We start from the raw sequence: 15,820 nt of genomic DNA on the forward strand, positions 1-15,820 counted from the left end.
ACGATCGAAGAACTTACATTTTCTGACAATCAAAGTGCTTGTTTCTTTTCACGCTATCGTTTCTCTCCACCTGGTCAAGTTTATCATAGTTTTTTTTACGTTAGGCACATACGGTTCAATAATAAAACAAGATGACATTGTAAACAATCCAAGTTGAGTCGTACTTTTCGAGATGAAGAGGTAGTCCAAATCACCCCAACTTACTCTACGTAGTATTTTATGTGAAACACGGAAGACTTAGGGTGTTTACTTTACTATCAGTTCCCCAATAAAAATTTGAGTCATTCTTGCCATAAAAATACGATCATTTATTTTGACACAAGAAGGTCAGAAAGAATGGCGTGTGCTTGTAACTTTTTTGTGAATAAATCATTTTCCAGTTTTCTATGAAAATGGTTTTTGTTATGTGCTTCACGAAAACATTAAATCCACTTAAATTCACTCATCATTAAAGTAGTTAGAAAGACAAACTCTTAAAAATATAAATCTAGTAATACAGGTCGGACTTGATTATATACAGACTCGATTATATATGATTCGATTATATACAATTTTGGACTCGATTATATACAGTTTGGAAAACAAATATATTTTTTTATATTTCAAATATGACTTATTTCAAGAAAAAATGTAACCTTTCAACGTTAAGGTGAATATTAAGTGGCCATTACATGTACAGTGGGGTAAAAATCGTGATTTTTGAAGATTTTGTTTGAATTTTCACCAGGAATTGTTTATATCGATATTGCAGCCAAATTAAGAAAGATAGGAGTTGGTTGTAAAATAACAAATTGTAGAGCGGTTAGAGAGCTTCAATTTTATTGATAGAAACAATCTAGTTTAAAAAAATTCTTTAGAATAAAATTAATAATAACACATTAAAAATTATTAACTTTCAAGTTTTTCACTTCCAAAATGTTATTAAAATCCACTAATTCAGATGTTCCACCACTATATACTGTACTAAATTTTCTCATGTTTCTAATGAAAGCAACAGAATCGTCTTCCATAGCGTACTTTTTAATGTAGAGCCAGTTTGAGGCAACAGAGTCCGAAACAAAAAAAAGTTCTATAACTCTGTCATTGTTGAAATTCGAACATATGCGTAGAAGCATTTTTTCCATCAAATATGATCGTTTATCGTCTCTTGAGAGAATCTAGATAATTTTTTTTTCGTATGAGAAAAGGGTTTTCTGACTTTAAGGGGACGAATCAAAAATCAAATTCGTCTTTTATATTCAAAAAACAAAAAATACATAAAAAAAACGAATGAAAAAAAAATGTTTTTTTGACTCGATTATATACAGTTAAAAGAAATCAGAAACTGTATATAATCGAGTCCGCCCTGTACATATCGAGTTTCGAGTGTACTACTGAAAAGAAAATTGCACTAGCTGTAGATTGAATTCAAACAATTGAACATAAAACAAACTTCCTTAAAGTGAGATTTAGTTATAGTAAAAGTTATAGACTGAAACGTGAGCATGGGTCAGTATAGGAAAATATACAGAATTTTGAAAATCAAAAAAAGTTGTTCGAATAGAGTTAACGAAGTTATTCGATAGGGAGATATTTTACCTATCTTCCAGCCACAATTTTATTAATCGGAAAAGGGTCTGAAAAAAGTTATAGGCCAAGTTGTATGGGAGAAATTAATTATTTGAAATAAAATTTAATAAAGTTATTTGAAAGGACCGAAAACACATTCTCGAAATAGTACTCATTCGATAAAGAATATTTTTATTAATCTTTAGCCAAATTTTCATTGGTCGGAAAAGGATCCATGAAAAGTTATAGGCCAAAACCTGTACAACTCGTATGGGTGAAATAAATTAATTTAAAGAAAATTGAAAAAAGTTATTTGAAAGGACCCAAAACACATTTTCGATATACTGCCCATGTTTGTATAGGAGACGTAAACGACAAAATGAACAATCGACTTTTTCGCTGTTTCGCATTCTACACAATGTAATACGTTTGCTGAACATGCAAAGAAACATTTTTTGTTCGAAAACATTTGAGCAATTTTGAAAAAACCTTTCCGAAAAATCACTGTTTGTCCGCATAACAGACGTAGTTCCATACAGCTTTCATACATCGTTTGAAAATCAACAATTGTCAGTATTATGTGCTATAAGCTAAATCTACCTTTGAATCACATTCTTTGTAGAGTCCAAACATGTATGTCACGAAAGTTTCTTATTACTTAGTGTTTCCTAATAGATGAATATAAGAAACCATTGAAACGCTGCTCATATAATTACTCTTTTCTGTACACGATGAACAACGAGAAGCAATTGTGTTTTTTAATGTTATAATTACCTTAATTTCTGCATTTGAATCTTCAGGTAGATAATGAAACAATCAGATCAGTATTAAAATTAAAATAATATTGGTTCTTAGCATTATAACTCCTCGGATTCAACATTGAATTATTCCACATACTCAGCATTTACTCATACCGTTGGAATAAGTCACTACACCATCTTTATGCGATTGATCGTGATATCGGTAAATCATGTTGCTAAAATTACCAACATTGCAGATTAACTTTACAAATTCAATTAATTGAAAAAACACGAACCTGCTGTTCTTATCGTATCCCAGAGTATTCTCCAGGAAAAAAGTACTATCATAGACTTGCAACAAATCAAGAGCACATTTTCCAGACATTTCACTAAATTTCTTCCAAACCTTTTTGATTTTATCCGATAACAACTGAAACTACCGACGGAGACGTTTCGACTTTTATCGGAATTGTAAATACTAACGCTACAAACAGGACAACCTGGTGATTACGTCTAGCTATGCGGACAAATGTTCATTGAAACGATCGATTGTCCGCATAAATAGACGCAAGCGTTTTCCAAATGGAAAAAATATGTTTTAATCCGCTAAATCACCCGATAATCTCTTTTTGCCGATAATATCCTTCAACTGGACAGATCATTTCATCGGAAATTTGCATGGTTTGTAGGCCAAGGAACAAAAAAAACGCGTATTCCCAACACTAATGTTGTAGATTACGTCTCCTATGCAATCATGGGCAGTATAGTACTCGTTCGATAAAGAATATTTTTATTTATCTTTAGCCAATTTTTCATTGGTCCGGAAAGGGTGTGAGAAAAGTTATTGGCCAAAACGTTCACGAGTTGTACGGGGGAAAGGGTCTGGCTGGCTAAGGAAGTAAGAATTTCTTTTGTATAGAAATTTTGACTATTTTTCGAATCCCTATGTGATTCACCATAGGATATATGGATAAAAACGTACCTTTAACTTTTTGGCACGCCATTCTCAATGGCTTCGAGATAAAAAATTTAAAAAAAAGTACTGAAAGTGCATCTTACTATGATATATCGAGAAATATAACCAAAACAATAATTCCTAAAAAATTGAAGAACTAAAAAAATCTTGGAATATTGATTTGTTTTTGAGGATTTAGAGATTCAGTACTACTATAATTTGTATTTAAATATGTTCCTGAGCCCTTTATAGATACGTGTGATTTTTTTCAGATGATAATAAGATAATTCTGAACCATCTATAAGAGCTATAGTGAAAAAATGAGTTTTTCTTTTTTTTCCTATTCTCAATAGGCTTGAAAATGAAAATTTGAGAAAATACTCAAAGTATATCTACTATGGTGTACCGCGACAAATTGTAACAAAATTGTATCCCCCGCGTGAAAAAATCCTGTTATTAGAATTTATTCGAGTTTTCAAAACTATTTTTCGATATTTATTGAACTATTTATTATCAAATACGAGTTCGAAATTTTTCGTTCATACAATAATATCTCAGTACTGAATGGTCCTACAACAACGTAATAGAAATCAATTGAAAGATAGTTGATAACGTTAATTGGATTTGCTATCTTTGAAAAAACAGTAAGAAATCGATTTCTCATTTCTTCCCGATACTTTTGTCCACTACATCTGCATACATCGAAACACAAATTTCTCTGTAAAATATTCCGTGAAAATCCAGGTAAATTATGTTTTAAAGTGATTTATATCCCATCTTCATGCGTTGATATTTCACGATTCTAAAGCATTTCAAAAATCGCCTAAAAATTTCGACTTCGCATTCTGTTTCTTAATTTTTTTTTCGAGTGTGAAAAAGTTCTCTTTCCGTTTTCGTGAAATTTATTAATTTCCCTCCTACAACTTGTATACATTTTGGCCCATACCCCTTCTCTTTTCCGGCCAACGAAAATTTGGCTGAAGATGGATAGAAGTATTCTCTATCCAATGAGTATTATCTCAAAAATGTCCTGATTCTTATGGACTCGGAAACTACTGAACCGATCAACATGGAAATTGGTATGTAGGGGTTTTTGAGGCAGGGGAAGGTTTTCATGATAGTTTGAGACCCCTCCCCTTCTCTAAGGGAGGGCTGCCATACAAATGAAACACAAAGGGCCTGGCCGGGTAAGGGAGTAAAAAGTGTCCCCAAACCAAATCACTAGCTGTTTGGCAAATATTGTAAAGGATATTAAATAAGAAATTTTGGCGGTTTATTTGAACCCCTATGTGGTTTGACGTAGGATCTATAGTGAAAAACGTACTTTTTCGTTTATTTCACGCCATCCTCAATAGATCCGAGGTAAAAATTTAAAAAAAATACTAAATGTGCATCTTACTACGGTGTATCAAGAAAAATTATCAAAAAAAAATTTCATCAAAAATTTAAGTACCAAAAAAAATATTGAAATTTTGAAAATTTGTTTTTTTGAGATTTAGAGATTCAGTACTACTCTAATTCATATTTTTATGTGTTTCTAAGGCTTTTCTAGATATGTGTGATTTTTTTGAGATTTTTTTCAGTGTTGCGCGGTATCAAAAAATATTGTTTTATATTTTCAAAGAGTGGTTGATAAGGGAGTAAAAAGTGCCCCCAAACCAAATCACTAGCTGTATAGCAAATATTGTAAAGGATATTAAATAAGAAATTTTGGTGGTTTATTTGAATCCCTATGTGGTTTGACGTAGGATCTATAGTGAAAAACGTACTTTTTCGTTTATTTTACGCCATCCTCAATAGATCCGAGATAAAAATTAAAAAAAATACTGAATGTGCATCTTACCACGGTGTATCAAGAAAAATTATCAATAAAAATTTCATCAAAAATTGTAGTACTAAAAAAAAAATTTAAATTCTGAAAAATTTTTTTTTGGGATTTAGAGATTCAGTACTACTCTAATTCATATTTAAATGTGCTCTTACGGCTTTTCTAGATTGATAAATATCTTCAAACTGTTTTTTTTTCAAAAATCTAATAATAAAAATAAAATAAACAAAAAAAACACAGTTCAAAAAAAATGTTATAGATTTTCTGGCATTTCAAAATTTTGAAAAAAAATATAACTTTGAGACCCACTCCTGCTCAAATTTTTATTTAAATGCGTTCGTATGTGTCTTTTTTCTGGCGTAATTTTTCCTGAATTTTTAAGAGCATTGTGTGACACAAAATTAAATTTCTTCATCGTCTGCATTATTATTTTTATTTTTTTGAAATCGATTATTCTATTGTATTCGTGGTTTTCAATTGAAAGATTAAAATAAAAAAAAAACAAATCGGATTTGGGGTCTCAAAGTTATATTTTTTTATCAAAATTTTGAAATGCCAGAAAAACTATAACATTTTTTTGTACTGTGTATTATTTTTTTCTATTATTTTATTTTTATTATTAGATATTTGCAACAAAAAAACAGCTTGAAGATATTTATCAATCTTGAAAAGCCGTAAGAGCGCATTGAAATATGAATTAGAGTTGTACTGAATCTCTAAATCCCAAAAAAAAATTTCAAAATTTAAATATTTTTTTAGTACTAAATTTTTTGATGAAATATTTTTTTGATAATTTTTCTTGATACACCGTGGTAAGATGCACATTCAGTATTTTTTCAAATTTTTTTCTCGGATCTATTGAGGATGGCGTGAAATAAACGAAAAAGTACGTTTTTCACTATAGATCCTACGTCAAACCACATAGGGGTTCAAATAAACCGCCAAAATTTCTTATTTAATATCCTTTACAATATTTGCCATACAGCTAGTGATTTGGTTTGGGAGCACTTTTTACTCCCTTACCCGGCCAGGCCCTTTCTACGTTACTCGCGAATAAATCACGCAAATGCAACCAAATTAGGCATTGGGTGCAATAAATGTTTCTATGGTAGTTCGACACCCCACCCCCCTCTCTAAGGGAGGGCTGCCATACAAATGAAGCACAAATATCTGCATTACTCTGTTTTCCCGAACAGAGCTGTCAAAAACGAGCAACTTATCGACGACCAACGAAGAGGAAATCGTAAGATTTAAAGTCTCCGTGAACAAAGGAAAAGTAGAAGAATGAAGGGAAATACTTGCCTAGAGTATAAACAGTGGATCTCGCTGAGGCAAACTTTCATTCGGCATCGGACTGTTGAGTAATCCAGTTCACTTTGCTTTCGCTGCGCTTCGATCTAAGATTGAACCCCACCAGTGGTAATCCAACTTGGATATCGTCGTGTGGTTTTTTCAGTTCGTTTCTCGCGTTATTCGTATCGTGTGTTTTTCTCTCCGCGTCATAAATTGGACGCTGTGTGATGAGTAAGAAGAAGAGGAAGGCAGGCTCGAGCCCTGCAAAAAACGAACGTATTGCCAGGGGCAATAAAATTTCGAGGCAAGCGTAAAGTAATGAGGCACGCGATGTTGGTGCAGTGAAAAGCGATCTCACTGAACCGAGCCTTCGCGAGTGTGACACCGAATCGAACAACAGCAAAGTAGGCGATTTCGGAGCGTTGGTCGAAAATGTAAACGCCGTTACCCAGGCAGCAACCAAAATCAAGCTCCCCCGCCGGTGGTGAAGGCGGTCGCTCTTGACAAACTCATCAGCGAATTCGCTTCGATGGATGTTACAGCAGGGTACAAGCTGTGTGGCATAATTCAGTCTTTTTCCAAGCAGTTAACATTGTTTGTTTTCCGTCATCGTAAGGGCTTCGTTGGTGCCTTTGAGAATGCATCAATGCATTAAACTGACGTTCTGGCGAAGCAGGCGTTAAGGTTGTGCGCCAAAAACTATTTGGAGAAAACCAAGTATCTGGAATGTCTTACTGGAATATTATGAGTTATTTGGGTTCGCGTACCGGTCGCAAATCTGCCTTCAACTAGGATTGCATTTGCGCTAATCTTAATGAATCATAATGAAGCAATGCATGTTTAGTCACCAAGAAAGTAAATGTCGTTCTGGAATTTTGTATGTGATTAGATTTCGCTTACCAGTAGCAAAACTTCCTCCACTAAGGGTGACAGCTGCGCTTCTCTCGAGCATGAGAAAGTAATGCAACTTTTTTCGAGGCCAGTAATATTAACAGAAGCGTTTCTTTTGTGAATAACGCTAAATGATGAGAAGTGTTTATATTCCTAATAATTTCAAGTCACCAATGTAATGGCTTTGTGTGCATGCTATGGCGAACGCTTGTTTGGCGCTTACGTGGTACGGACGATACCTAGAGGTGCGATTCCACTGAGGCAATACTAAATAACATGTAACATGATATTTGATACTTGCAAGTGTTGTCATTGTTGTTGTTTCCATGCGGTGCCAAAGATATATTGATGTATATAATCGACTGTAGCCGAGTCTATGTCTATTGCGAAAAAGGCCACCGGAATATCGTTCGAGGTTAATTTTCAATGCATTGACATGAAATAAATTGCCACATGATCAGCTAGTGTATTGTCTTCGAGGGCAAGAATGAATCATCAATCAATTATCGTCTACTGATTCTACAATGAAAAAACCATTTCAGAGATTATTCTACTAAGTAGTTGTTTCTAAAATTTCACAGCATTATAGAATAATATCGGAAGGTATAAGCAAGCGATTTATATAAAAAAAACAGCGTAGTTCTACGTCAACAATGCGGTCGTATCTTGGACACAACCTCCTATAATTTTTTCCATACAACTTGGCCTATAACATTTCTCATACCCTTTTTCGATCAATAAAATTGTGGCTGGAAAATAGGTAAAATATTTCTCTATCGAATAACTTCGATAACTCTATTCGAACAACTTTTTTTGATTTTCAAAATTCTGTATTTTTTCCTATATTGACTAATGATTACGTTTCAGTCTATAACTTTTCTGTGTCACGGTCGAGAAAAAAATTAATTATATGGAAAGATGAATGATTCAATTTTCTATCTAATGAGCATGATTTTGAAGATTGTTACTTGATAAACAAACAAATTATTTCAACTGAAATAATTCATTATTCATTAAATCCTGCAAGACGTTGAACAGACGCTTGCGCGCAACAAAATCTTTTATCCGCTAATTTCACACAAGTCCGTAAAGAAGGAACGCGAAAACGCGAAATCTCGTGAGCGGTCAGTGAAGTGTTAAGTGCGACGCCTTAATCCGATGTAGCGTTTTTTCGGCATTTTGTAAACGTCCATTTCCGCTGAGCTTGGTTTGCGCTATCCCACTGCCATGAACAGAGCTTATCAACGCGAGGTGGTGCGCATACATGAACAACAAAAATCGCCAGCCCGCGAAGACAGGTTACGAGAGACGAGACGAGAGTGTAATGAACCGGCCAGTAACTTTTATTGCGCTGACTGCTTAAGTTATACTTCTTCATTTTTTGTGAGCTTCTGTCGGATACGCATACGTTTGGGGATTGAAGTACCGCCCCTGCACACCGCCCATCGCTCGAAAGTACGGAGCGAAAATTTAATATGCAAGTGACAGTGTTATCATTATATTTTACTACCTCACCTTAAGCGACGATTCCCGATGAAGAAGACAATGCTGATGATAAAGATGGTACCCGATAATGGACAAGAATGGAAGGAACGTCCAAGTGTCCGGCTGAGCCGCAGAGTGCGTTGCCACCTGATGTGTGTGTGTGTGTGTGTGTGTGTGTGTGGATGGGTGTGTTTACGGCTCATGTTATATATTCAGCCTTCCGGGGAATCGCGGATGCAAGTGCGCTAACAGGTGTTTCTTTTGTTTCTAGTAAGGAGTTGATCCGCGTGAAGCAAGAAGGTTATGATCCCGCTGAGCAGCTTCCTACCAAATCAAACTACGTGTCAATAACAGCCGTTAGTTAAGCGCAGGTCGACAGTTCGAGTGAAAGGATTTGGCATGATGCATGATAATGCAAGAACGTATCCGGCGGATGGTTACGAAGGTGATTGTCCTTCTTCTTTGGAGGCCCGAATGAAATATTGTTACTGGATGATATACCTATTTTGATCTTCATTTCAACGGACATTATAACGAATTGCATTGTAATTACTATCTCCTGCGTTAGTTGTGAGTACTATTCATGCTGAAAACACAATGTTTCATTGGGGCTTTTATATTTAACTAGCTGACGCGGCAAACTTCGTCTCGCCCAAAATTTATTTTTCGTTATCACATCCACATTTTCATTAAACATTGCGGAGGCGATCTGGCGTAGTGGTAACATCCATGCCTCTCACGCTGAAGGTCACGAGTTCAATTCTCACTCCCGACATTCTTCCAAAAATGGAAGTAAAAGTGACGAACCAGCCAAATGGGTTGAAAATCACTATAATACAGAAAAAAAATCATTAAACATTAAATGGACTAACAACGCTTGTCAATATGTAATTGAAGAATATATGCGAATTTTCCCATTTTCCTTCATTTTCCTACTTTGTTTTGAATATGGTTGGGTGAATTATGTGTTATATTTTTATGGGACCCCCTCTCCATTCCAGAGGAGGGAGGGGTGTCATAGAAACATTTCTCGTACCTGAAAACCCTCACATGCCAAATTTGGCTCCAGTTGCTTGATTAGTTCTCGAGTTATGCAGAAGTTTGTGTTTCATTTGTATGGCAGCCTCCCCTTGTCGAACCACCATAGAAACGTTTATCAATTCCTAAAACCTTTATATGCTAATTTTGATTAGTTCTCGAGTTATTCAGCACCCTCCCCCCCTCCTCTTTAGATAGGGAATAGAAGTGTCAAACCACCAAAGAAACATTTATTGCCCTCTAAAACCTCCACATTCCAAATTTGGTTCCGTTTGCTTGATTAGTTATTAGATTAGTTATGCTTCATTTGTATGGCTTGACATCCCCCCCCCCAGAGAGAGGGGAGGAGTGTCTATCCACCATAGAAACGTTCCATATCCCCTAAAGCCTTCGCATGCCAAATTTGGCTCCATTTACTTAATTAGTTTTCAATTTATGCAGAAATTTGTGTTTCATTTGTAAGTGAATGATGTTCTTTGATGTATCATCTCTAATTGTGCGGGTTCAGATCCTGGATTACCGTCTGGATGTGTTTTTAGTGTATAATAAAATGTTTTTCTTTGTAATGTGCTAAATATTTTTGAACAAAGTTTTTTTTGTGTTGAAATCAATGTGTTTTTTTTTTCTTTTGTGTATTCTCCGCCTGGGTCGCAACACATCCACATGGCAATTTCGGTTTCATTTGCTTCATTAATTCCCTAGTAATGCAGAAATTTGATTTCATTTGTATGGCAGCCCCCCTCTCAGAGAGGGGGGAGAAGTATCTAACTACCATAGAAACATATATTGCACCCTAAAACCTCCATATGCCGGGGAGGATTATCTAACTACCATAGAAACATTTATTGCACCCCAAAACCTCCACATGCCAAATGTGGTTTCGTTTACTTGATTAATTCCCGAGTAATACAGAAATTTGTGTTTCATTCTTTCATTTTCCAATCGTTGATAGTGATGTGTATTGCATCGGACATTCACATTACATACGGTGAGTAATATGTACAGAAAACAGGTACATTCTGCCATTGTTTGAATTACCAAAGATTCGGTAGCTTCTTTCAGTAAGCGTTTTCCGAGACGAGATAAATCAATGTCGATGTTATTACAATAACACGGTTTCACAGGATCCACTTTTCTTCCTATTTTTTTTCGAGGCATTGTGAAATTGAAATTATGAGTGAGTTATACCTGAGATATAACCGCAAGGTTGACGTAGGACTACCATTGATTTAGTAATCATTCGAGTGTATTAGTTAAATTATTGAATAAACTAGTGAATGAATGAAACAATTTCCGAATTCAATTGCGGACAAGTCCCAATTTAGGTCAATTCATGCATTGTGATAGATTACGTTCTTCGTTGCAAGTCTGACGTATGGCATGACGCCTTGTTCATTTCATTCATTTATCGTGGACTTCCAAGATACGTGAACGGACGAATGGCTAAACGATCAATGTATTTTACATTTCCCTCTGAAGTTATTACACCTCCCAAGTGTAAGGCCTGTTGCAAGGCCTGCGACCAACCCCAGTATCTCGCAGGATGACCATCGTGATAATGTTGCTTTTCGTCCCGAGTACCATCAGGACTTGGCAAAGACGCTTCTAGCGGTGCCAATTCGCTTAGAAGAGCTGTTTTCGGGTTTTTGTGGTTTTTTTGGGGACTGGCAATATCCGATGCTCATCCCACCACATCCGATTTCTCTGCAGCATTCGACAAAATCAACCACAGTATCGCTGTAGCTAAGCTCCAAAGCCTTGGTTTCAAAGGTTTCTTCCTAATCTGGCTACGGTCTTATCACACTGATCGTATTATGCCGGTGAAAATTGGAGACATTATATCTTCTCCTAGAGAGTTCCCCTGAACCAGAGCAAGCCAGAAAAACTATGAGCCAGTAGATCTATGCCGATAGAATTTCTGATCGAAAGGGGAATCGAGCCTGAAGCGCCCATCTTGGCAAGCGCAACGCTTTCCACTAGGCCATGGGGATAGATATAGTGTATTCGAAAAAATAGGATAATATGAAAATATGGACTTTTTTCTAAAATACAATATACTTCAAAATCTAGATAGAAGATTTTGAACTATATGGTATTTTTGCATGGAGACTCCTGAAATGTTTTTCTCGTAATCGTAATCGACATGTCTTGGAACATTTCTATGTGTTGTTCTCATCGAAATATATAATACCCTACAGGTTTTTATTCCAAATATACTCATTTTTTAAAATTTGTAGGTTTTGAACAGTTGGATTGTTTCTCAATTTTATCAGCAGAGTAGGAGTAAAAACTTTTTTAAAGATGATGATGGTCCCACCTCATTCCCCTACAAAGGTTTGAGCGGGACGAGTTATCTTATTGATAATTATTATATTACGGTATTTATATTTTTCATTAACTAACCAGTATGCAAATTGAAATTGAAAGGAAAACGGACTGGTTATCTCGCAGACATAGATTACTAATCGAAAGAACAATATAAGCCATTATCTGATCGTATTTATTCCATGGCATGTCGAGAGAATTTCCAACCCGGGAAGACCCTAGACCGATCGGGAATTGAACCCAATACCTATGTCAGTATTAGCCACAAATTTACAAGGGAATTCCCGCTTTATCAGATCCCCGGCCACGATTCTATCGTTTCCGAGTTCAAGCAGCTGAGCCAACCCAAGCCTAATTCTAGCCGATACTTCAGGCCCACTACTTATCCCAAGGCATGTCAAGAAAGTTTCCAACCCGAAAAAATCCTTGACCGATCAGGAATTGAACCCAATACCTATGTCAGTATTAGCCTTGAATTTACAAAGGAATTCCTGCTTCACTGGATACCCGAAAACGGTCTGTTAATCGTTTTCGAGACCAGACAGCTGAGCAAACCTAAGCCTAATTCCAGCCGATACTTCAGGTCCTACATTCAACATGGAGTATAAACGTATCAACCTGAGGTCTGCAATGAGATCCGCCACAACACAGAAAAATCTCGTTATAATTATCTGTTGAAAAGATGAATTTACGAGTATTCCGTTTGAGCTATCCCTAGCTTCATTCCGATTTCCACATACAACCCCTTGGAATGCTTTTATTTTATTCGCGATAAACTACTTTTGCTTATGCTCGATCTCAAGTATTTCTATGTTTGACAACGCGCGCCGGCTCAAACTATTGTAGACTTCACAATTATTTTATTTTTTTAAATTGAATTGAAAAATTGAATTTAAATTAAAAAAAACAAAACAAAACAATTAATACCATCATCATCAGTCTTAAGATAAAATGAGTAATAAAAAAGGACACACTCACACACAAAAGACAATACATAATTCATTATATGAAATCATGATGATGGTCCCCTTACAAAAGTTTGAGCTGAACGAGCTCTTGTTGATAATTATATTTATATTAAAATTTATTGTACTATACAACTAACCAGTTAAAATATTGAATAAAAAAAAACAAGAAAGAGATGAGCTGGTTATATCACAAGCATAGATTCCTAATCGAAAGAACTACTTAAATCATCATTTTGACACATTTATTCCATGGCATGTCGAGAGAATTTCCAACCCGGGAAGACCCTAGACCGATCGGGAATTGAACCCAATACCTATGTCAGTATTAGCCACGAATTTACAAGGGAATTCCCGCTTTATGAGATCCCCGGCCACGATGCTATCGTTTCCGAGTTCAAGCAGCTGAGCAAACCCAAGCCTAATTCTAGCCGATACTTCATGCCCATTACTTATCCCAAGGCATGTCAAGAAAGTTTTCAACCCGAAAAAAAATCCTTGACCGATCAGGAATTGAACCCAATACCTATGTCAGTATTAGCCTTGAATTTACAAAGGAATTCCTGCTTCACTGGATACCCGAAAACGGTCTGTTAATCGTTTTCGAGACCAGACAGCTGAGCAAACCTAAGCCTAATTCCAGCCGATACTTCAGGTCCTACATTCAACATGGAGTTTAAACGTATCCACCTGAAATCTGCAATGAGATCCGCCACAACACAGAAAAATCTCGTTATCTGTTGAAAAGATGAATCTACGAGTATTCCAGTTGAGCTATCCCTAGCTTCAATCCGGTTTCCACATTAAACCCGTTGGAACGTTTTTATCTGATTCGAGAAAAATTTGTTCATGTTCAATCTCATGCTTCTCTATGTGTGTAAACGCGCGGGCTCAAACTATTGTTTAAAATTAAATTTGTATGTACGACTAAAGAAAAAAAAATACGACTTAAGTTCCGCAAACAATTAACATACCATCATCATCATAGTCATAAGTTAAGAAACACAAATATCCGTTATAACTTCGTTATCTTACATGCTAACATTGATTAACATTGATTCTATACTGGGTTACAAATCCAAATCATGCTTCAAAAACTCTTTACAAATACTACGGAACCTTCGAAGATTTGTTGCTGTCTTTGCTTCATTTGGTAATGTATTGTAAAGTCGATATCCTCTGTAAAAAAGCGAATTTTGGGTACAAGACATTCGAAAGTTCATGGTTCATGGTCATCAGATAAGCTAGATAACATACCGATTGTTTCATGATCGGAAATTTTGCTGTCATGAAGAATCTCGATAACACCGTCGTCAAAATAAGTAAAAAATAAATCAATAGTCGTCGAAGTTGTTCTTGTTATCCTGGTGTGATCATTTATTCGTTGTTTGAATCCAGCAGCTTGGGTGATTGCCTTTAATTCATGAGACTTTCTATGTTCGACCCAGTCAATATTAAAGTCACCAGTAATGATGATTTCTTTTTTGTTCATGATTTTGCATGTGTTGTAACCACACATCTTCCAGAAATTCTAGAAAGTCTTTATCGCTACTACTAGGCGAATGATATATTCCAGCGTAGATTCCAGATATTTTAGAACTTCTGACTTCTACAGCTAGAAACCAATTGTCCCTGTATGTATTATTGTATATTTCTTTAAAATTCAAAATGTTCGAAATGAACATAGATACACCTCCTGTATGCACAGACCTCGACAAACAGTTTACCATTGTATACCCAGTTACATTAAATTCATTTAGATCGGTTAAATCCGTCAAATGTGTTTCAACCATTATTAGTATTTTCGGTTTTTTGATGGATATCAATATTTCTATTTCATCGAAATGTGTGCGTAATCCTGCCACATTTAGATAAAGTATATCATATCCTTGATACACTCCTTTCTTGGATGGCTAGATGGAAAAGTCTACCTGTTCCTTTTTCCTTTCATAGTTACGAAGGAATATAGGGCAGTTGGTACTCCAAGCTAAATGTTTAGTATCTATGTCCATTCTTCGTTCCTTTTTTATTTTGGTACAATTAGAGCATTGAATTTCTTCAGAGTTACAATCTTTGAACTGATGATTTTTACCGCATTTTGGGCACACACTAATTTCTGATTTGCAATCGACAATCTTATGACCGTATTCGCAACATTTAAAACATCTCAGAATCATCAAACCATCGATTACCCGACATTTTTCGAAACCACAAAATACTGATTTGGCTTCCATCATTTCATTATATGTATCCCCATCGACTTCTATAATCGCACTGTATTTATTGTACCTCACAGCATTGTTACAATATATTTTCCTAACTTGAAAATGCTTATTTTTCTGTAACAAAGGGTTTTGCTTCATCAACGTCATTTTTAAATCATTTTCATTTAATTCTTCACTAAATCCAATTACTTTGATCGTCGGTTTCAGTGCTTGTGGTATTTTAACCTCATAGTCCTGACCCAACTTTTTCTCAAAATTAACCTTTAATAACTCTATCGAGTTTTTATCCGAAGTAGAGACAACAACAGAGCCGTTTTTCCCGTTTCGCAGACCATATTCAATCCCTTGGGATTGACATTTTCTTTTAAAATTTTTCTTGTAAAGTCTGATTCTTGCCTTGTTTTTGGTTTTATGATTAGGATTTTCTCCCTGGTCAAGGTTTTGTTCACCGTACTAGGCCTTTTATTGGATACTCCTTCATTAGTTGTTTTCCCTGCATCCTTCAAGACCGCAGCAAAACTCAACGG

This window comes from Toxorhynchites rutilus, chromosome 2 (assembly GCF_029784135.1).
Source record: "Toxorhynchites rutilus septentrionalis strain SRP chromosome 2, ASM2978413v1, whole genome shotgun sequence".
In the NCBI taxonomy this organism is placed as follows: Eukaryota; Metazoa; Arthropoda; class Insecta; order Diptera; family Culicidae; genus Toxorhynchites; species Toxorhynchites rutilus.